Genomic DNA, 10,298 nt, shown 5'->3' with positions numbered 1-10,298 from the left:
TAACAATAAGATTTGTTTCATCACCTTTAATGTAGAGGTTTTTTATGAGACTTCTTCCAAAATACAACTACACCAAATACTCATCAATCCTTTTGTACCAAGCTTTAGGCGCCTACTTTAGTTCATACAAAACTTTTTTGAGATGATACACTTCATCTTCATGCCCTTGGGCTACTAATCCTTTAGTTTTTTTCAACATAAATTTCCTCTTTGAGATAGTCATTCAAGAATAGAGATTTAAGATCCAACTGAAACATGTTCCAACCCTTTTGTGCAGTTATAGCCACAATAATCTGATGGCTTCTAATTTAGCAATAGAAGAAAATGTATCAAAAAAATTAATACCCAAATTTTAGCATACCTCTTTAATACAAGTTTGTATTTGTACTTGTTGGTAAAGCTATCTGCGTTCAGCTTGGTTTTAAAGATCCACTTTACTCCTATGAGTTTCATGCCTTTGGGTCTTTTCATGATTTTTTAAGTTTGATTCTTCTCTATCATGACGAGTTCTTCCTTTATTACAGCTCTTCATTTTGTATCTTTTTCTACTTCCCAAAAATCTATTAGCTCAAGAACCATCATGTTGCATCTCTGATAGATATCAGAGAATGATCTTGTGTTTTCACTAGGAGATCATCCACTAATTTATCTTATTTCAGCTAGATTCTTGTACTTTAATCTAGAAGTAACATTGGTTATGCTTCTTCCAGTTCCATTGTTCATCTTGCATGAAATGCACATCTCTACTTCTCATATTTTTTCTTGTATGAGATTAGAAAACTCTGTAATCCTTAAAAATAGAGTTATAACTCGTAGATATTCCAGCTTCCGCCTTTTTGTTAAGCTTATCTCTTTTACTCTATGGCACATAAGTAAAACTTAATCATTCAAATTCTTTGAGATTTTGTAAAGAAGAACTATAATCATACCATATTTTAAGTGGTGTCTTTTCTTTTAATGTTTTTGCTGGAAGCCTATTAAGTAGAAAAATTAAGGTATGTGCAACTTATTCTCAATATCCAGTTAGCAAACACTTCTCATGCAACAAACGTCTAGCCATCTCCATTATGGTATGATTCTTTCTCTCACCAACTTCATTTTATTGAGGAGTATATGGAGCAGTTAGTTGGAGTTCAATGCCAGCTTCTCACAAAATATATTGAATTGATTAGATGTGTATTCCTTGTCATTGTCATGCCAACTTTCTCACAAAATATATTGAATTCATTAGATATGTACTCCTTGTCATTGTCATTCCTTAATGATTGAATCTTTCAACCACTTTAAGTTTCGATTAACTGCTTGAGTTTCTAAAAAGTTACTACAACCTCAAACTTAAACGTGAGAAAGTAAATCCAGCACATTCTCATATAGTCATAAATAAGAAATATGTAATGCTTACTTCCATTAAGTGATAGAGTTCTATGAGGACCAACTAGATTTCAATGGATTAATTATAGCTTTCCAGTGGCACTCGAGGTTGCTTTCTTGAAAGTAACCCTTGTTTGCTTGTCAAATTGACAAATTCTATAATTTTGGTATTTCGGCTTCAAGATTAGGTGGCCCTTAAATCAGATCTTTCTTTTGTGAGTTCATTACATCCACATAATAAAAATATTCGATTCTTTTGTGTCAAACTTATACATTGATCTTAATTACAGAATAAACTTTTTGCTCATGATCTAAAACATCTAATATAAAGTTTCTTTCTTTCATCATTATCTTGAATAATTTTTTGCCATCTTCATCCTTGATTTACCAATACTTGATTTCAAAGAGAGGTTTGAAATCATTCTTAAGCATCTGGCCAATACATAATAGACTACGACTTATATTAGGTACAAAACACACGTCTTTGATTAGTTTTGTACCTGAGAAGCTTTTTATTTCCACTGTACTTTTGCCTTCAGTAGGAATATAGTCTCCATTATTAACTTATACTTTGGAAATTACTTAAGTATCCAACTCTTTGAAGACATAATGATCGAATGTTCTGTGGTTTGCGAAACCACTGTCAATAAGTCACTTGTCACTCGAGCAGCTAGTTACTAAACAGGTTGCTACAAAGAGTTGCTCCTCATCTTCCTGATTAGCTACCAATGCAGTATTATTTTGCTGAGTGTTGTTCTTGCTAATCTTCTAATGATATACTATTTGCAAAAATTTCTCACACTGTTGGTCTGACCTCCTTTGGCATTTGAATGGTGGATGATCTTTCTTTCCATAATGCTTGCGAGGAGGAAAATCATATTTTTCTCCCTTATTGATTCAAGGAGTATGGGAACCTGAGTTTTCCTTCTTGCTGTATTTTTTCTTTCCTTTGTCTCCCTAATTTGATTGAACTTTTGTAGGTAGTGAACCCTCAATAGAATCTTCCAACATCATAAGCCTTTTTGTTCTTGTGCCTACAAGAAATTTAATAGTTCTTCCAAACTAATTTTAGATAAATCCTTAGAATTTTCCAGCGAGGAAATAGTTGGTTCAAACCTTTTGAGGACTGTTACAAGAATTTATTGAACCAATCTAAAGTTAGTAAATTTAGAGCCAAGTAATCTCACATTGTTGTCAATGTTGATTAATCAGTCAGAATAATCTTTGATTCTCTCTGAATCCTTTATCTTCTGAAGTTTAAATTCTCGAATCAGGTTGAGAGTACGCATACTTTTGATCCGCTCATATCCTTCATATTTTTTTCTTTAGGAAATTTCAAACCTCAAAAGTTGATTTCAGTGTCATAATCCTAATGAAATTTAATTTTTTAAAAGGGGGTTGAGGGGAACGGGAGTGAGGGTGAGGTAAGAAAACAATTAAAATTAAGAAGACCCTAGATAGGAAGATCTGGAAGACGCGAATTACGGCAGAGGATTACGGCCAGTTTGGGTCGCTAGTGTAGGGAATTACTTGGTGGGGGTTTTAATCCTGTTATGATTCCGTGTTCCATGTTTTATTACAATCTATGTGCTTTCCTCTGTTTTATAATACTTATGGGTGCCGTATGTATGTTATGTAATCTGCTTCTGTGCTTTACTATGTGTTTGTGTGGTATCTCGTGCCTTGAGCCGGGGGTCTTTCGGAAACAGTCTTTCTACTTCATTAGAGGTAGAGGTATGGACTGCGTACATCTTACCCCCCCCCCCAGACCCCACTAGGTGGGAATACACTGGGTTTGTTGTTGATGTTGTTGATTTTTTTTTTTTTGGGGGGGGGGGGGGGGGTGGGTGTGGGCTGAGATAAGAAAAAGGTTTAATTTAAAAAAAAAAAATACTTTTTTGAAGGGGGTAGTAGGGAATGAGGATCGGATTAGGGGATGAGATAAGAAAAAATTGAAATATTCTTTTTAAAAATTAAATATTTATTTTGGATGAGGGTGGTAGGGGATTAGGGGTCGAGGTAGGGGTAGGGGTGGGTGATTTTAAGAGTTGTATGAACATTTCAACTTGAAAGTGAGATTGAAAGAAAGTTTGGAAACTATTTTTCTTACTTTTTGAAGGAAAATCATTTTTCTCAAATTTGAAGAAAATAAGTTAATTTGAAAACAAAAATTCAAAACATTTAAGTCAATCAAACATGAGAAAATTGAAAAAATACTTGATACCAAACACACTCTATAACCCTTCAGACGTACCTCAAAGCTATGCAATTACAATAAGAATACTCAAAGTCTTAATTGAGAACAATGACCAATTAATTGGTTATTAAAGAGCTAAAATCAACCATCTTACAAATGTAATTACAGCCACAATGATATTTTGAGATATTAAACAATATTTTTTCAATACATAAACATTGGGAAAATTGAGAGTGTGGATGAGTATTTATTGTTGAGACACCATGATAGAATTCAAAATATGATGTTTTGAGAATTGAAAAATATTCAATGCAGGACAATCTATAAGTACAAGGACGATTGAAAACCTGAAGAATGAGGTTCAAAAATCAGGTTCTTGGCATGATAAAGAAATGGATTTTAGGCCTAACTCAACCTCAAAAGCTAGCTCATGAGGGGAGTATTGTCCAAGATCATATAAGGAGACCAAATACCCTTTAACCTACAAATGTGGGACTCAAACACCCCCTCCCCGCACGCCTAAGGTTGGACATCTGGAGCATGGACAATATAAGACAGGGGCCAACATCGAAAATAATGAACTGGGTGGACCTAACTCAGATACCATGATAAAGAAATGGATCTTGGGTCTAACTCAACCTCAAAAGCTAGCTCATAAGGGGAGGATTTCCCAAGACCATATAAGGAGACCAAGAACCCTTTAACCCACCGATATGGGACTCCAACATGGCAGACTACCAGAAGAAGATGAAGTTAGTAACACTGTAGGGAGATAATTAGGAAACCCATTCCTTTAATAGAGTTGGAGACTGTTCGAAGATGTTATTTCACGTAAATTTGAGAGAATTGTAATTGGTGTTAATTTAATTCTACAAGGAACTGACAATTGAGACAAGAAAAATTACCATAAATTATTGGGCAGAAGTTAGAGAAAAATGAATTCATAGACTCTCGCAAGTCTTTAATTAAAAAAAGGGACAAGTGAGTCCCATAATGTCCCTAAGTTTAAAAAAATAAAGTCGCTTGAACAACTGAGATAGTTGTTCGGCAACTGCATTAGCTGTCTCAACAACTTCGCATAGTTGTCGAACAACTTCGCACAATTGTTGAACAACTTTGCAAAATTGTCGAACAACTATCAAAATTGTTGGAACGAAAATATTTTTAAAAAATTGAAAAAAAATTGTTCCTTTTACCTAATTTTTAAAACTTGAAGAACCCTCACTTAATTGGGAAACTTGTTTGTCCCTTTTAACCCAAAGTCCAGAATTTCTTTCAAAAATAGTCTTCATTGTTTGCCGGGAAATTTTTTAGGGTAAAATTCACAAGTAGCATACTTAAGAGCCTAATTACTAGTCTTATAGCAACAGTTTCATAATTACATTTTATAGCAACTTGTATTTTGTATTTTTTTTAAATGTTGCTGTAAAAATACATCTACAAAAAAATTACTGCACTTAATTAACTGAAATTAGTTGAGCTATATATGGTATAATTACCAATCAAGTAAATTTGTTGATTCCTTTTCCATTTAAAACACTTAAAAAATGTGACATCCGTTATAATCAAATAATTCAAATTTCAGTTTTTCACCATTAACAGCTGCATATATTTTTTTTTTCAATTTCTTCTAAACCAACCCTGTATTGCTTAATCAAGTTGAACTGACTCTTATGCAAAATTAATATCAATTGTAAAACAAATCAGTTATTCGATTGAACCAAATTCAATTGTTGATTCATCCGTTATATTTGTTTGAATTCAACTTTCAGTTGAAAATTCAACCATTGCTGCTATTCAAGGTACATAACCATTATTGCTATTCAGTTCTTTTTTTTTTACCATTACTGATGTGTTTATCAAGTTTTGGTTGTCGTCGCTAATTTGTATGTGAAAAAATTATAAAATAAATTATAGTTATAATCAAAACAGCAGTAAAATTGTAATTCAAGTATCTGTTGCAAATTTCATCTTTAAAGTTATTTCAATGGGAAAAAAAATCAGTATTCGACTCTACTTTTTATGATCGTTTGTTGTTATATTGATTGTTTTAACAATAGAATAATTGTAAACAACTTTTGAATTGAAATACATTCAATTTTTTTTTTAAAATACTAGATAATTGATTGAACGAATATTTCTATTAAAGTTGACGTTATTCTATGAACCTAGATAAAATTATAAAATATCTTCGTCCATATGTATTTTTGATGTGTTTAATGATAACGTTGCATATGTGTTTTTGATGCTGTTAATGGTAATGGTGCATATGTATTTTTTGTTTTGTTGTAGGAATTTTGATATATAAATGTATATTTGCAAAAATATTTTAGTTTAAGGTAATCTTGTGTGTATGTATTTTTTTAATTAAGATGTTGGTTGTGCATCTTTGTTTGCATGTAATTCTGAAAAGTGCGTGTTATAAGAAGGGATATTTGACAAATTGGTATGTAACATATCAAATTACAAATTAGTTATGCTCCAGATGTATTTTTTTTATATGCTTAGTTTTAACACTACATATGTATTTTATATGCGATATATGTAAACACTACATATGTATTTTTGTTTTGCTTGTTGGAATTTGAGAGTATAAGTGTATATGTGATAATATGTTTGGTGCCTGTTTTACTTCTGTTTGATCAAATAGTTTGTGTATTTTGTATTTTAGAAATTGGAAGCATACCAGTCCTTGTGAAGCACTATGGTCGATGGACGTAGAAAAGAACTTCGAAGAATATGTCACTGATGCTATACTGTTGAGCACATCAGCCACATTCGTTGAGCTGTACGATGTTTTGGCATCTCACTTAAGTGTGGATTTAATCATCAAACATATTCTAGTGGAATATCAAATCACTCTTAATGCAGGGCAGATAGAAATACATAACGATATGGGTTTAAAAGTGTTTATATTGCAGAAAAAGTTGATACAAGACATGCATTGTCTTCCTTTATATGTAAGCATTTTGGATAAAGTTGTAGGGAGAAACTTGGCAAGTTCATCTATATGTGTTGCTGAAAGAGGAATTAACTGTAACAACTTAGAAACAGTGATAAATACAACAAATTTAGCTTTGGCGGTTTGTGAAAATACAGAAGCTTTAGATGTTTTTGAGATGGATACTGTTGAGGTGATTATCTCAGACCCACATCATAAGCATGTTGAGGAAGACTAGGTTTACTTGAGAAAAAGAATTTTAAAGTCAGTCATGAAGGAATATTCAATTAGGGAGAAGTTTCAAACGCGAAGTAAAAGGTCAAGTAAGAAAACGTACGTACATTCTATATCTCTCAGATCTTGTTTAATATTAGTTTGGATATGTATTTTTAATGCAATAAATTATATTACGTGCAGGTATACATTATTTTTCAAATTAAGAAACTGTGAGTTTTTAATGCGTGCATCAGGAATAGGAGAAACAGGAATGTATAGAAAAAGAGAATTCAGACCTCAACATACATGCCCGGTGAAGAACAATATCTATCCAAAGGTGCATGCAACTAGTATGTTGATAGCTGGTATGGTTAAATAGAAATTCAAAAATCACAAAAGAAAATACAGTGCGACAAAAATAAAAAATGACATGAAGGAAGATTTTGGTATAGATTTGACATACACTTTATGTTGGAGGGCAAAGGAAAGAGCGTTATAAGAATTGAGGGGTAAGCCACCAGCATCTTATGGGAAACTGCCATCATACTTATATGTGCTAAATACTACCTATCCAGATTCACATATAGGAATGAAGAAGATAGATGATAATGCATTCTTGTATGTATTTATCACTCTACATGCATTCATTAAAGGATTCGATCATTGTAGACCAGTCGTAGTTGTTGATGCTAGTCATCTGAGAGGAATGTATACTAGGGCATTTATAACAGCATGTACAACGGATGGAGCAGGTTAGTATCATTTAATTACTATAACTGGTTGTATTTTTCTTGGCTTTCTGTTGTAGAGTTGAAAAATACATATATCCAATTCATATATACATATGTGTATATAATTAGATATATGTTCAAAGTTTTCATAATGAAACATGTAAAATTGATTATGTTTGACAGTGAGGTTGATGTAAATTTTATTATATATAATTGATACAATTTTTGGTGGATAAAATATACATTTTAATTGAACTATATTGTAATAAATACATATGCAGTTCCTAACTGTATTTAAATCGGCCTATGCAGATTTTTTTTATATGCGCTTGATTCTAAAAATTATGAATTATGTATACAGGTCATATATTTTCTTTGGCATATGGTGTTCTTGATTCTGAAAATGATGCATCTTGGACGTGGTTCTTCAAGAATCTAAAGGAAACATACGGGGTTAGACAAAACATATGTGTTGTGTCTGATAGGAATCTAAGCATCATAAAGGTTGTTGGTGATATGTATGAAGATGTTCCACATTATGCATGTATGTGGCATCTATGGGGTAATGTGAAAAAATTTTATAGAAAGTCACACGATGCATTGTCGGAGATATTTTATACAATGGCCAAATCATATTCAAAGTCAGAATTTCACATGTTAATGGAAAAAGTTGAGGCAGCTGATATAAGGGTGAAGATATATTTGGAATTGACCGGTTACGAAAAGTGGTCTAGGTCGTATGCAACAGTTCACAGAGGATGGACTTTGACTTCAAACATTGCAAAGTCAACAATTGGAGTGCTTGTATCAACTAGAGAACTGCCAATTTATGACTTTCTTGAGGAAGTTCGATTACTGTTTGCAAAATGAAATTGTGGAAATAGGCAGGAGGCTTCATATACCTTCACAACACTCATTGGAAAGTTTAATGACATACTCAATGAGAACGAGGCTTTATGTACCCGTATGACAGTATGACCTTTTTGATTTGTGAAAATTTTAATTATGGAAACATAAATATGAAAGGATAAATGCATAAAGTATCAATGTGAAAATACTTTTCATGCAGTTGTAAATACATAAAAAGATATAAAATAGAAAATATATGAACATTTAAAATACATAATATGTATTTAGCATATGTATATTGTTGTATTGAAAATTACTAACAACTGCATATGTATTTGGCTGCTCTGTAAAAATGTACTCTGCATATGTATTTTTATTACACAAATATTTTTTTATTTTTATGTCATGTTGTACCAGCCATAGAATATGTATATACGGTACACGACAAATAAAAGCACTTCATTGTTTGCATCAAAGAAAAGAAATGCTCATGTAATGCTTTTCAAATAGATGAGATACCATATGCACATGCTTGTGCGGTGTTAGAGAAAAAGAATTTTGAGAAGGGGCCATACTATTCTGATTTGTTTAAACCAAAAACAGTTTTGAAGACATGATGTTCCAATCTACCCGTTGCCACACAGCGGTGACTGGATAATTCCAGAGACCACACTTGCTGAAATAGTACTGCCTCCAAAATACAAAAGACCTGCAAAGAAGGATCGTGGAAAATCAGGCCGGGATATGTTTGGAAAGAAGAATATCAACTCATGTGGTGGTTGTGGGGCTAAGGGTCACAATAGGCGCTCTTGTAGGAAATATCCCAAATGATACATTTCTTTTTCTGTATTGTTTCTTAAAAAAAAAATTTCTTTTTTATAATGATGAACTAATTCAGTTTAGTTAATGCATTTATGAATCATTTGACAATTAAAGACAGTAATAACTGAATAATGGAGCTATATATGTTTCAAAATCTGTACATTACATATGTATTTTTAAGCAGCAGTTCATATGTATTTTTGACATAGTAAATATATGTTAGGTTAAAGGTGGTAACTTTGATTAACAAAACAAGTATATGATTCGTAATTGTTCTAAGTTTTAAATATATGTGACATATAAATATATGTTTGAATTGCATAATATTATTACTGCATATGAATTTATACTGTAAAAATACATTTGATGTATAATACAAATGTATTTTTTAAAAAAAATATAATCATTGCATATGTATTTTGTAACTATAGACAAACCTATAACTTCATAAAAAAGTCAAATTTATCTTTAATTCAAATTCTCAAGTATAATTATTTTAAATGAACACATATCAAAAATTAAATATTAAGTTTGATCAATATATATTTTCCAACATCTTTATATTAACATGAAATATGTATTTTTTGGGAAAATATTTATAACGTATAATCCATATGTATTTTATAGCAAAATATCAACACTGCATATATATTTTTTAAATAACTGCATTAAAATGTCAAATTACACTTTAATTTAAATCCTAATTTATAATTATAGTTAATGAAAATATAGTAAAAATACATATTAGGTATGTTGCAGTTGTATTTTTTAAGTGTTTGTTTCTAATATTTCATATGTATTTTTTTTGCTGAATAACAATTGATTTATACTACATATGTATTTTTAAGGATAATATGAAAACTACATATGTATTTTTTAACTAAATCTCACAGTAAAATGTTGAACTCCTTAAATCTAACACTACATGTTGTATTTAACAATATAGGAATGTGGTGAAAAACTTTAAAGAACAACAACAACATACTAAAATACAATTAGGAATGGTCCATATGTATTTTTGCAATATTTGATTTTAACACTACATATATATTTTTATACGATATATGTATTTGTAAATGTAATATAAAAACTACGGAAGTATTTTTTAACAAAATCTCACCGTAAAAGGTAAAACTCCATGAAATATGAACAAATTCAAAACATATAATTA

The sequence above is a fragment of the Capsicum annuum genome, chromosome 5, assembly GCF_002878395.1.
Source record: "Capsicum annuum cultivar UCD-10X-F1 chromosome 5, UCD10Xv1.1, whole genome shotgun sequence".
Lineage (NCBI taxonomy): Eukaryota > Viridiplantae > Streptophyta > Magnoliopsida > Solanales > Solanaceae > Capsicum > Capsicum annuum.
The sequence above is the reverse complement of the archived record's forward strand: the minus strand, read 5'-3'. Positions refer to the sequence as shown.